This window comes from Lissotriton vulgaris, chromosome 8 (genome assembly GCF_964263255.1).
Source record: "Lissotriton vulgaris chromosome 8, aLisVul1.2, whole genome shotgun sequence".
In the NCBI taxonomy this organism is placed as follows: domain Eukaryota; kingdom Metazoa; phylum Chordata; class Amphibia; order Caudata; family Salamandridae; genus Lissotriton; species Lissotriton vulgaris.
In genome coordinates, this window is record NC_141696.1 from 1454151719 (window position 1) to 1454165028 (window position 13310).

Genomic DNA, 13310 nt, shown 5'->3' on the forward strand with positions numbered 1-13310 from the left:
TGCATTGGCAAAATCTTTGCGATCTTCGAAGTCCCAACAATTGTGGTAAATGATTTCTATATCTTTTCCCTCTCTACCACTTCATCAGAATGTCCTGTGACATCATGGAATGTTTGAGTGGCTTACTGTGGTGAGATTGTCAGTTGGTCATCTCAGGCTGAGGAGCTGGTAGCTCGCTCCTGGTGGGGTTTCACCTTTGTATCTTCTTACCTTCTAACTTGCCACCTATCTACCTGCTAATAAAGAGGGATCTACTACTACACCTGGACTACGGATCATCATTTATGTACCACAGTTTGGCGACGTTTTTGGACTAACCTATGCTGCAAAGAAGGAATACTGGAACTCAGCTATAAGGAAACTAAGAACTGTTCTAGATTTAAGTAAGTTTATCTCCTGGAGATCAGAGAAACGCCCAGTAAACCCCACCAGTGTCCTTTTCAACTTGGACAGCCTGCAACCTGGGCGTTTGTGTTGTGAGAGAGTCAACTGCCATCTCGCTGTCATCTGGAGACTATCTGTTTCCAGCTACAAGAGCCACTGTCTCAGCGGGCCTGGTCACCCTGTTGTGCCTTCTGGCTTTCTTGTGTGCTTTGACAGTTCGCTTTGGATATAACCACTGTGGATGTAGTGTGTTTTCACACAGTGTGGGCACTTCTCCTCCTGCGAGCGCTTCTTGTATTTGCTCTTCTGGAGGTGCCCCGGCGCTAGCAGTACCCTCTCCCTCACAACGCTGTTGTGTCTCTACTCTCTCCATCACGGGAGCCACCCATCATCTGTTTTGTCAAGCTCTGTTGTGGCCTTTCTGTATTGGGTGTGTACTCCCACAGTGTGGTGTTTCCTCTACCTTCCTGTGACTGCTCACAACTTGAAGACATTCAGCGTGACCTGACTCTCGTCCTTGTGGAAGCCTAGTTGTATTTTAGCGGTGAGTGGGGGACATTTTTGTGGTGTTTTTGTGTACTTTCACCATGCGATCTACTTTGTGGCGGTTGAGCCTCTACATTTTGAACAAGCCAACTGCCATGGCGCGCACACAATCTTACCCGTCTCGTGGAGCCTGCATCATGCCCTGTGTGACGTCTGCCCCTCTGCCACTGCCTTCTCCTTTGCGAGTCCGGACAGCATATCTTTGCCGTAAGCCTTCCGGCGCTGACGTGACGACGTGCCTCCATTTTGATTGCTTTCACTGCGCAAGTCTGCGTAGTGTGTACGGGTCCGTCTGTTGCTGCCACTGGTCTGAGAGCTTTACTGTTTGTCTCCTGGTCCGATCCAGCTTGCCTTGCGGTGCAAGTCCCATAACTGTTTCAGCAAAAAGTAGAACATGAGGAGTGTATGTCTACGGAGTTCTAGGGAGAATAGTTCTCATTTCGTGACTTTCATCACGTTATTCAGCATTTGCATTCGGATGGTTTCAAGCTTTCTCTGCATTTCTCAGTGCATTTGAGACTTGCCACTTCCAGGAGGAGCTGCTTACAGGAACCCGGGTGAGAGATCGCTCACCAGAGCTATTGTCTTTTGTTTCTTGTATACTTGTATACTTGAATTTTTTTTTTTTTTTAGCATCACTGTGCATGTTGTGTGTGGGTCAATTCTGCGTTATATTAACCTACAGCTTAAGTTTTACCATACTCTCTCTAATGTGTCTTGTATTTTATGCTGTATTGATTTCCTAAGGCAACATGTTAACCCTACGGTGTACCCTTATTTAGGGGAGGTTGTGGTGTCAGTCTGCCAAATTTTGGTTCCTAGGGTCATGTTACCTCATGGTGTACCCTATATATTCCTAGGGGATGTTGCTGTCTTGGTTTTACAGGGGGTGTTCCCTGTGTTTAATCCTGCTCGGTGAGCTAGGTTGTTTGTGTTTAATCAATGCCCCATTCATGTACTCAGGGTTAGTACCCTATGGTGTACCCTTATTTAGGGGAGGTTGTGGGGAAGTTGTGGTGTCAGTCAATCCAAAAAATTGGTTTGCTAGGGTCATGTTCTTACCCTTTGAAGATGTTACGTCTCACTTTTCACGTGGTGCACCCTTTTATTAGGGGAGGTTGTCCGTATGTAACTACTATCTTCTGAAGTTCCATGGGTCTATGTTCTGAAGTTCCATGGGGTAGTTGTGGTGTGCGTTGTCAGCGCCATCATTAGGTGAACTTGTGTTGAACAATTATTACATTGTTCCATGGTAATGTATTGGCATTTATATAGCGCACTACTTACCCGGAGGGTCCCAAGGCGCTTCGACCGCTGCGAAACCCTTCCTGGCTTCCCTGAGAGATGGTCCCTTAATGGGTATTTCCAGGGTGAGACCAGGCATCCCCGGCGGTCTGGTGGGGCCGTTAGTGAAGATGAGGCAAGCTAATGCCCAGAGTTGCCGAGTGTGAACGCTGATCAGAGTGGGCACCGAATTTTTTACATTGTTCCGTTGTGTACCCTTTTGTTGGGGGAGGTTGTCAGTGATAGTCAAAGTTACATCACTCTGTTTGGGTAGGCGTTGTGCGTGGTCTGCGCTACCTCTTGGAGAAGTTGCGTCACAGTTGTCAGTGTGTGGCTACTGTGTTCTTTGTTCCAGGGGCGTTGGTATCCTCTGGTGTACTCTTTCTTGGGGAGGTGTTTTTTTTCCACAGTTTAAGGTTGCCTTTCTAGGTGTATCCTTGGAGGGGAGGTTGTTAGTACACGTCATGCACTAGTCTTTATTGCAAAGCATACCCTTTTTCTGTGAAGGTTGCTAGTTCATTCATTGCACCATTGCCAAAATACTTATTTACTGTACTTTTAGGTGCACCCTCATTCTTGAAGGGTGTTTGTTCATCTTGTTATTTTTACTACAAGGGGTACTTTTCCTTTAGGGACGTGGTTGTAGCCTCGTTGCTCATAACTAGTTTTCCCTTGGGCATCTGGACCTGGCGTACATCTTATTGTGCTTACTTCCATCTGCACATATTTTGTCTTTTGGTTGTTACACCCTATTTGGCTACCAGGATCGCTACCTTGTTTTATTAAGGAGGGTGGATGGGCATGTAATGTAATTTGCATTCTTGTGTTTTGACCAACCATGATCATTTGTGCATCTTATGAATATCTTTCTACATGCCTCTTTTAATTTTCTTTGTTTCTGCTTCCACGCTTGAGTTTCCTGCTTTTCAAATTATCTCTTTGACTTGCACTTGTGTCTACAGTTTCCTCTGAATCCTTCTGCTCCGTCTTAACTTCTTACTTGCTGTTGTTCGCTAACGGAAGAGGATGTGTGGTAAATGATTTCTATATCTTTTCCCTCTCTACCACTTCATCTGAATGTCCTGTGATATAATGGAATGTTTGAGTGCCTTACTGTGGTGAGACTGTCAGTTGGTCATCTCAGGCTGAGGAGCTGGTAGCTCGCTCCTGGTGGGGTTTCACCTTTGTATCTTCTTACCTTCTAACTTGCCACCTATCTACCTGCTAATAAAGAGGGATCTACTACTACACCTGGACTACGGATCATCATTTATGTACCACAACAATCCTCAAGAGTGACAATGGGTTCCTGTTTCAAAGTCAAGACTTGAAAAAATATCTGCAGACCTCGCTATCACCCACAACAAAATCACACCCAATTAACCCAAGCCGATAGGGAAGTTAAAACACTGATGCACATGCTCATCAAATCCATCCGCATTGAATGTGCAAAACAAGTTAATGTGGAAGAAACCGTCCACAAGACACTGGTTACATACAGGAGCATTCCACTTGCAGCTCAACTCAAAGAGCACCCACAGATGTCATGTTCAGGAGAGCTGTCTGGGACTACATCCCCCATGGCACGATCTGGACTCCTGCAACTGTAGTGGCCTCCCAACAAAGGAGAAAGTAGAACAACCTCAATGCCAGCCAAGCCAGCAGAGCTAAAGAGCCAGACATCTGTGTGGGTGACTGGGTCCTGGTGCAATACTGACACCCTGATGGGAAGTTCCTACTCTCCTTTGAACGCGACCCCTTCAAGTAGTCCCTAGAAAAGGCACAATGTTGACCACGAAGAACAACTCGGACTGTGTAACAAGAAATGTGCCCATCTTTACCAAGGGGTGCCAGCACACTACCAATGGGTCAGACTCGCTTACTACACACACATCACCAGCGACAGAGAAGAAGAGCAAGACCTAGAAACTGGTCAAACAAGCAACAGCCCTGCATTGAATGGAGCAACTCCGCCCAACTGTGAGGTGGTCAGACCTCCAGGAACATCAGAACTTAACATCATTCCTCCACCAACTCGAGGTTTCCTGTACAAACTGAAGCCCACCATTGCAAGACCCAAATGGTTCGAGAACTGTTTGCCACTGAAGCAAAGGTAACTTCCATGTACTCTAATGAACTGTAGGTCTTAATAAACACTGTTTACAATAATTATTGTTTGTAATTTATTTTTAGTTGAAGGTTTTGGAGAAATTTAGCATAGTGCAGGGCTATTCAAAACTGACACGATGCACACATTCACGAACGCCCTCACCCCACGATTGGAGGTCAGGGTGAGTTATTGAAAAGTAGAAGACCCTGCCCATGCTGTGGTCACACGGAGGGTTAAAAGCCCCCATGGGTCCACATGTATGACTATTTCATTTTGTGAGTCTTTAATTGTGATTTTTGCAACTCGCAATAAGAGAGTCGTAAAATTAAATGTCCTAATGTGTCTCAGACACATTAGTGACTCCCAGTGGGATTGCAATGGACCTGCCTCATCAATATTAATGAGGCAAGTCGCAATTTGCGACCCATTGGGAATGGACAATAACACTGGGATGGTGGCCTGCTTTGGACAGCAGACCACCATGCCAACGTTTGATTTTAAATAAGCACCTTTTTTTTTTTAATACAGCGCGTTTTCCTTAACGGAAAACGGGATGCGTTTCTAAAAGAAAAATTAAACGTATCTGTTGTTGCTTTATAAGATCTGGCAGTGGTCTGTGGGACCACTGCCTACTCTTAAAAAGCTTTTTCACTGAAAGTCACAAAGTGGAAGGGGTACCCTAGAGACCCCGTCCCGTTTGCGACTGGCTTAACCCCTATTTGAAGTAGGTGATAAACGGCAAATATTTTGTGACCGCATACCGGACGCAAAATAATCATACATGCCCCCCTTGCGACTCGCTTTTAGAAAGGGATGCCCTTGGCATGCTATTTTGCTAGTAGGTAATATAGGGTTGGTACATTACACAAGCCACTTTAGTGCCCCTTTTTTCCGCACCGTTATTCGCAGCACTTGCGCCTGCCCCAACTGCACACAGCACAACAACATGCAATGTTTAACCCTTTCGCTGCGGCGGCTATTCCGCCGCAGCGCTAACAGGGCGGGGCGGCCGTACGGCGGCCGCATGCTGGTGACAGAACCGCTCCGTCACCAGCCGCGGTTGAGCTGTGCTCGTGACGGAGCGGTTCCGTCGTGGCCCGCCCCGCTCAATAGAACGCGCCGCGCAGGCACGAAATCAGCGCCGCGCAGGCTTATTCCCTATTTGAAGTAGGTGATAAACGGCAAATGTTTTGTGACCGCATTCTGGACGCAAAATAATCATACACGCCCCCATTGCAACTCGCTGTTAGGAAGGGATGCCCTTGGCATGCTATTTTGCCAGTAGGTAATATAGGGTTGGTACATTACACAAGCCATTTTAGTCCCCCTTTTTTCCGCATCGTTATTCGCAGCACTTGCGCTTGCCCCAACTGCACACAGCACAACAACATGCAATGTTTAACCCTTTCGCTGCGGCGGCAATTCCGCCGCAGCACTAACAGGGCGGGGCGGCCGCACGGCGGCCGCATGCTGGTGACAGAACCGCTCCGTCACCAGCCGCGGTTGAGCTGTGCTCGTGACGGAGCGGTTCCGTCATGGCCCGCCCCGCTCAATAGAACGCGCCGCACAGGCACGAAATCAGCGCCACGCAGGTGCGGCGGCCGGGCCATGACGGAACCGCTCTGTCATCAGCACAGCCCAACCGTAGCTGATGACGGAGCGGTTCCGTCATCAGCAGGGGAGGGGTTAAAAAAAAAAGTTGCTCAAACATAACATTACATTTTGCGCAAATGCGGGTTGTACGCACTGCAGTTATGACTAGCTTTACATCTGGGTTAAAAAATGAACTAGAGTAGAAGTATTTATCTGCTTGAAAAGTATTTTATTGCGAGCTGATTTGCGGTCCCATAGTGGTCCTATTCCATGCCGAGTATCGTAGTCTGAAGCGCACCTCGCAGCGGTGCACTGCGCGTCACTGCCTCAGAGTCTTTTTTTCTAAACAATGCCTTCCCCGTAGAGCTGAAACATTTATTTTCTGCATGGAATGTTTCGGAATTGTCGAGCTTAGATATGGATTCCTGAATGTGCTTTGACCGTTATATTTATGTGCTTGCGTCGTGCCAGTTGTTACACAGCGCTCTGACGCCCCCTTGGGCCGTGTTCACGCTATGCAAAACTCCAAAAATAAATGCATATCTGACTATACCTAGGGTTAAGAAAATAGGTGTCAGTCAACAGCGTATTTAAATAGCATGCAGTTAGGTATGTTTGATACCATAGGCTCAATGTTCATATATTTCTGAGTTAGCTACTTAAAAACTAGCATAACGTCTTATTATATATGATGAAATCTACACTAATAATGTATATATGGAGCCATTTATAGATCTTTGTAATGTGCGCATGACCTGATGTCATGTACACATCTTTGTTATTTTTCCATTTAGTGTCCGGTTTTATTTAGGGGGGTCCCTGCTCTCAACTCTCCTGTCTCCTGTTCACTTGACTTGACAGATCACTGCTTGCACTAATCGTTTGTATGCCATACTTTTCTGTAAAGATCGTTCAGAATCCCCGGTGTTTGCGTATGTAAAATGACAATTCCGATGAAGCCTGTGAGAAATGAAGTAGAGAGAAATACATTAATCAGTAAAAAGCTCATTCGCAGAGGAAGAGACACACTCCACTCTCGCCAATATATGTTTTCACAAGCACAAGTGAACATTTGTGCTAAATGAGAAACCTCTTAAGGGGACTGGTTGGTGCACATTTTGAAAGCAACTTCCACAAAATCTAGATGTTTGCTTTTGTGCAAAGATGTACATATCAGTGGCAATAATTCAGTAAAGCACAGTTTTTTTTACAAGAAAAGGTAATTGTAGGAGACATTAAACAAGTACACCACCGTTCTAACACCGATATGAACTGCAGGGCAGAAATGGTGCAAGGATTTTCAAAGCTCCAGGAAAATAACGTTTTCCCTACTTGAGTGCTCCCAGACACTAAGGGCCCGATTCACAGAATGAACTTAAGACTCAATCCTAAACTTACTACTATTTTGGTATTCACAGAATGCACTTACTACTTTTGGTATTCACAGAAGTTAGGATTTTGTCTTACGTTTGTCTTAAGACAAACTTAAGACAGACTTAAGACAGACTTAAGACAAAATCCTAACTTAAGTCTGTCTTAAGTTTGTCTTAAGACAAACTTAAGACAAAATCCCAACTTCTGTGAATACCAAAAGTTTATTCTGTGAATGCCAAAAGTAGTAAGTGCATTCTGTGAATACCAAAATAGTAGTACGTTTAGGATTGAGTCTTAAGTTCATTCTGTGAATCGGGCCCTAATAATTTTGTTAGCCTTTCATAGTAAAATGTGTCCCAACACTAGACTGAGGCTGGTTTAACCTTATGGACTCAACAGACCTACTACTGCCCCAAAGTGCAGATGCCCTCAGTCACTTCAGCCACATAAACATGTATGTGCACTCCACAACATTAAACCTTTAAGCCTTCTCTATAGGTTTTCTACTATGGTACATCAGGAACAGAGGTTTGCTGTCCCTTGTAGGCCTCCACCCCTGCCACAAAGTTGGTGGAGGGAACCATAAATATGGAGGAGCAGGGACTTTTTTTGCAGCTCACGCATATGAGTAGGATGGCTGTGAGCAGCATTATGTTGCATAGGCGCAGCATGTCACAAAGTGGTTGTCTTGTTATTGAATAGACCATTATTGTGCGATGCGGACCATACCTACCTACCAGTGAATTGCAGGAGCAAATGGCAAAAACGTATGGCTCATTTAGAGTCCCACACAAAGTCCAGGCATGAGAGATCAATGTGGTACTATTAACACATTCCTATATTAAAATGTCTTTTGAGTTTTCTGGTGAAAAAGAGGAATGCAGGGGCATATTACCAAGCAATAGCGATAATTATCGCTATTGCTTGGTTAGAGACAAAAATTTACCGCTGTGCTGCGGCGATTTTTACCGCAAATAAACCTTGGTATTACCAAGGTTTATCGCAAATGCGATAAAAATCGCCGCAATGCATGAATATCGCTGAAAAGTCAGCGATATTCATGCATTACCGAGCTAATGCTCTTAGCCATGGATAACATGGCTAAGAACTGCTCAGGGCAGGTGTTAGCTTTTGGAGATATTCGCGCTTAGCGCGAATATCTCCAAAAGTTGGTAATAGAAGATAGCGATGTTAGTCGCTAACATCTTGGCGCGCCCACTTTGCATGTCATTAGTGATAAATATCACTGACATGCAAAGTGGGGCCCAGGATGGTCGCTATCTCCTACTAGCTGTCGCTAACTGGTGTTAGCGACAGCTAGGTAATAGGGAGATAATTTTATCTCCGCTTTCTTGGCTTTTAAAGCCAAAAAAGTGGAGATAAGCCCCCTTGATAATATGCCCCCTAATACGGTGGCATTACCGCATATTTCATCGCGTTTCTTGCATGATTTAAACACCAGCCTTTTGCTGGTGGTGACTATTTACAGCCTTCTTTATATTCATGGCTTATATGTATGGCAAGTGTCTGTGAAAAATTCCTATAGTATTGAAAGAAAAACTGTATTACTTTAATTTCTTGGCTTGAAGGTAAACTCATAGGTAAGAAAAAGTAAATAACAGGTAAACAAAAAGTATGCTTTATATTTCAAGCTCCCTGGTAATGTTCAGAGTCGAGGAGTAAATGAGTGATGAAGACCTTCGGCTCTGGGCAAAGTAGGGTTGGTCGCATGGCCTGCCTGACCTGTGGCCAGATACTGTGTTCAGCCCCCCACAAGCAGCCAAACCTTGACTGTGCAAGTCCGAAGGCTCATTTCTAGAATATTTTGTGGTGATTCGTCAAGAGGGGGCCCAAAACACAATTTCCCCATGCAGTTTCCATAGGGATGTTTGAAAAGCTATACTGCCAAAATGGCTGAACAGAATTACATCACATTTGGAGGAAAGCTAGATCTTTACCCAGAATCTGTGCTTGTTGCGATTTGGTTTAAATCCATTTAGTCTTGTTTGAGAAATTAAGGTTAAAAATGTACATATATCTGAACGGTTGTGTACGTGGGGGTCCTGTGGCATTCCTGCTGGTATGTACCTTCAAATATTAGAGCAATCTGATTGCCCAAGGATGTGTTTTTTCTTGTGGCCACCTCGGTCCTCTGATTGGCTGGCGACAATGGGAAGAGAAATGATGTTGCTGCCACCTGGTTCAGAATCAGCCCATCCCCTGAGTGGGCAATCCCCCTCAAACTTGGTCCTCGTGACCTGAAAATAAGAAAAGTGTATAATGCGTCAGTGTAGGTGTACCCATATCCCATGGTCCATGTAGGGAGATACCAGAGGGAGCTCCGGGAGCAAAATAAAAATTAAAATAATGGGTTGTTGTGAATCTACAGGACTTGCGAGTGAACAAGTGTGAGCGCCCTTCGCCAACAGGATCAAAATACAATTTACAAAAAAAAACAATTAGGGTGTGTTGAAAATGGCCCCTTTTGCAGGGTTATCCCCAAACCTTTTGCTTCTTCCTCCCTTGTTTTTCCTGACCTGTGGTTGTTGGCAATAGGACTCTGGGCACTGCTGATCAGTGCTAAAGTGCATATTCTCTCTGTGTAAATTGTTATCGTGATTGGTTATCCATGATTGGCATATTTGTATCACCAAGACGTCCCTAGTAAAGTGCACTGAGTGTGCCAGGGCTGGTGATACAAATGTTACTAGTGGGCTTGCAGCACTGATTGTGCCACCCACATGAGTAGCCCTAAAATGCTGTCTCAGGCCTGCCACCGCAGTGCCTGTGTGCAGTCTGTGAACTGCCATGTCAACCTGGTCAGTGTCCCCACTGACTGGGCCTAACCCTTCCCTTTCTGTGCACATTGGTCACCCCTAAGGAAGGCCCAATGTACCCCCTTGGGCAGGGTGCAGTGTATGTGAAAGGTAGAGCATGTACTAGTGCATGTGACATGCTCTGGTAGTGAATGACAGCCATTTTCTTTTTTCACTGTTGTAAGGCTTAGGCTACCTTGCCCATAGGCTATCATGGGAATGCTGGCTACAGTGGCTACCAGCATATCTTCCCATAGGAGCAAGTTAGGACATTAAAGTCTGGTATCCCTGAACTCAGAATTTATTAACACATCTTTTAAGAAAGGTTGTTTTTAAATCCTGTGTTTGAGAATAGCACTTTTAGAAAGTTGCTGTTCTCTTGTCTGACCTTTCTGTGTGCCTTAGCCTGTTTGTGAATTGACTGTCTGGTTTGAGAGTGACAGGGGCTGGGGAGCCCCCAGGAGGCTGGTTGAGTCAGCCCTAGGCTGAATGACTGCATCTGCATCTTGAGTGGTGGGTGGGGAAAGCACCTGGGCCTGAATAGGGCTGTGCCTGCCTTCCACAGTGCTGTCTCCACCTCCTGCTGGGCGGCTGACAACCCTGACCCTCTCTCTTAAAGGAAAGGAGAATCCAGGAAAACAAAGTGCTCAAGGAACACCCAGAACTGGTTCAGAATGGGTTTAGAGCCTTCCTGCACAAAGGGAACAAACCCCCAGATTCATCATGCTCCTCTTTTGCGAGTCCTTAACAGCCTTGTTAGTGCTCTTGAGACTGTGGCTGTGTTCCAGAATGCGGGGAAAAGCTGAACTCTGTTGTGCCTTGCCTGAACTGCGTGGATTGCACGGGGAGGGATTGAAGCCTGCTTGGTCAGCGAGGGCGGGACTGCGAGTCCCAGCAGGAGTAGCGCTCAGACATCAGCGCACCTGCGACTCTTCCCGCCCTCCCTCCTCCTCCCCCTGCTGCTTTAAGACAGCTCGCGGCCCCCGCTCCGCGGGAGCCGCTCGCAGCCTTGTTACTGCTCTTGAGACTGTGGCTGTGTTCCAGAACGCGGGGAAAAGCTGAACTCTGTTGTGCCTTGCCTGAACTGCGTGGATTGCACGGGGAGGGATTGAAGCCTGCTTGGTCAGCGAGGGCGGGACTGCGAGTCCCAGCAGGAGTAGCGCTCGGACATCAGCGCAACTGCGACTCTTCCGGCTCTCCCTCCTCCTCCCCCTGCTGCTTTAAGACGGCTCGCGGCCCCCGCTCCGCGGGAGCCGCTCGCAGCCTTGTTACTGCTCTTGAGACTGTGGCTGTGTTCCAGAACGCGGGGAAAAGCTGAACTCTGTTGTGCCTTGCCTGAACTGCGTGTATTGGACAGGGAGGGATTGAAGCCTGCTTGGTCAGCGAGGGCGGGACTGCGAGTCCCAGCAGGAGTAGCGCTCGGACATCAGCGCACCTGCGACTCTTCCCGCCCTCCCTCCTCCTCCCCCTGCTGCTTTAAGACGGCTCACGGCCCCCGCTCCGCGGGAGCCGCTCGCAGCCTTGTTACTGCTCTTGAGACTGTGGCTGTGTTCCAGAACGCGGGGAAAAGCTGAACTCTGTTGTGCCTTGCCTGAACTGCGTGGATTGCACGGGGAGGGATTGAAGCCTGCTTGGTCAGCGAGGGCGGGACTGCGAGTCCCAGCAGGAGTAGCGCTCGGACATCAGCGCACCTGCGACTCTTCCCGCCCTCCTCCTGTCTATATCACTCCAACTATCTACGCGCACGCGGGACGCGCGCGGGCAGAAGCCCGGGGCGAAGCCCGGGCAAAGGGCGGGCCCTCTGAGGCCCTCGTAGGCCGGAGTAGGCTGGGCTGGGCCCACCCTCTTTTGCCTGCCGTATGTGTACTGGTTCATTTCTGCTTTAGTCCTTGACACAGGTATTAGATATGCCATCACCGGCTTTGGAGGGAACTTCTGTAAAGGCGGGGGGAGTTAGAAACAAGACCCTGGACAATTATTTTTCCCGGCCATTGGGTGATGGGGATAAGGAAACCTCTCTGACGGAGCGCAGGGCAGAGCATCGTCGCTCTATTGAGAACCTGAAAAACAGGCCCCTTGCCGATATTTCTATTCCCCAAGAGGGAGGCACCTCTAATATTAGCGAGAAGCTATTATCCCAGGACGGCGTCCCGCTTTTGTTGAGGGATTGCATTCCTAGCCCCTGTCTATCTATTGAGCAGGTCCCTAAGGTCACCCCCCCCCCCCCCAGTCCCAGCTGTACGGCTGTTGATTTAACTACTCAACCCCTCCCAGCAGCTAAAGCTAGGAAAGTTAAGCCGAAGCAAGTAGTCGTGGCAGAGATGCATGGCCCTCCTCGAAATAAGTGAAGAAGGAAGATGAGGGGAGGGCAGGGTAAAACTAAAATCCCCTACTCTGATTTCGGGAAAGTCTCTAAGCCCCCCCCAATCCCCGATAGGATAATGGTGGATATGCGTAATTTTCCCCCCGTTAAGGGTATTAATATTTTCGATCTTGCTGATGCCCCTGGGAATAACCCATCTAATGTATCACCCCCTGTTGCTCCTTTAGGGAACCTGGAATTTTTACTTAGGTCACTGCTCCTGCCCATCAGTGAGAGCATAAAGAAAGTAGAGATTAGACTCACTATCCTGGAGGCTACAATAAGTAGTTTGAAATCCTCGGTTATCACCCAAGGTAGATCCTCTGAGCCTAATCCTCCTTCTATTATCCACCCTATCCCCCAAACCCTTCCAGCTAACCCGGGACCCCCTTTGGTGTCTACTGCTGTTCCCCTTCTGCAACCTTCTATGGCCAATTTAGCCTTGACTCAACATAGCAAATCTATTATCCCATCTTCACAACCAGTAGGCCCAGTCCCCCCTGTGACAACCTCCGATGGGGCTACATTCTCTGACAGTATTGCTCTCCCACCCCCTGAGAAGCCTGCTCCCAGACGCCGGAGATCCGACCTTCCCCCTGAGGCTAATGGCTTTATGGTAGTTATGGCTGGTGTTCCCCCTCTTGAAGTGGGTGAAGGTGAGAACTTTCGCTCACTTAAAAGTAAAGTTATTAAATGGTTGAACTGGAACAGACCCCTCCCAGCGCATCTTAACAATGAAATTATCATGGTGAGTAGGGTACCCTGGCTGGGTAAAACTAGAAAATCAATAACAGGGGATTGTATTATGGTGAGCTTTCGAGATCCAAGGACTGTTCTTCAT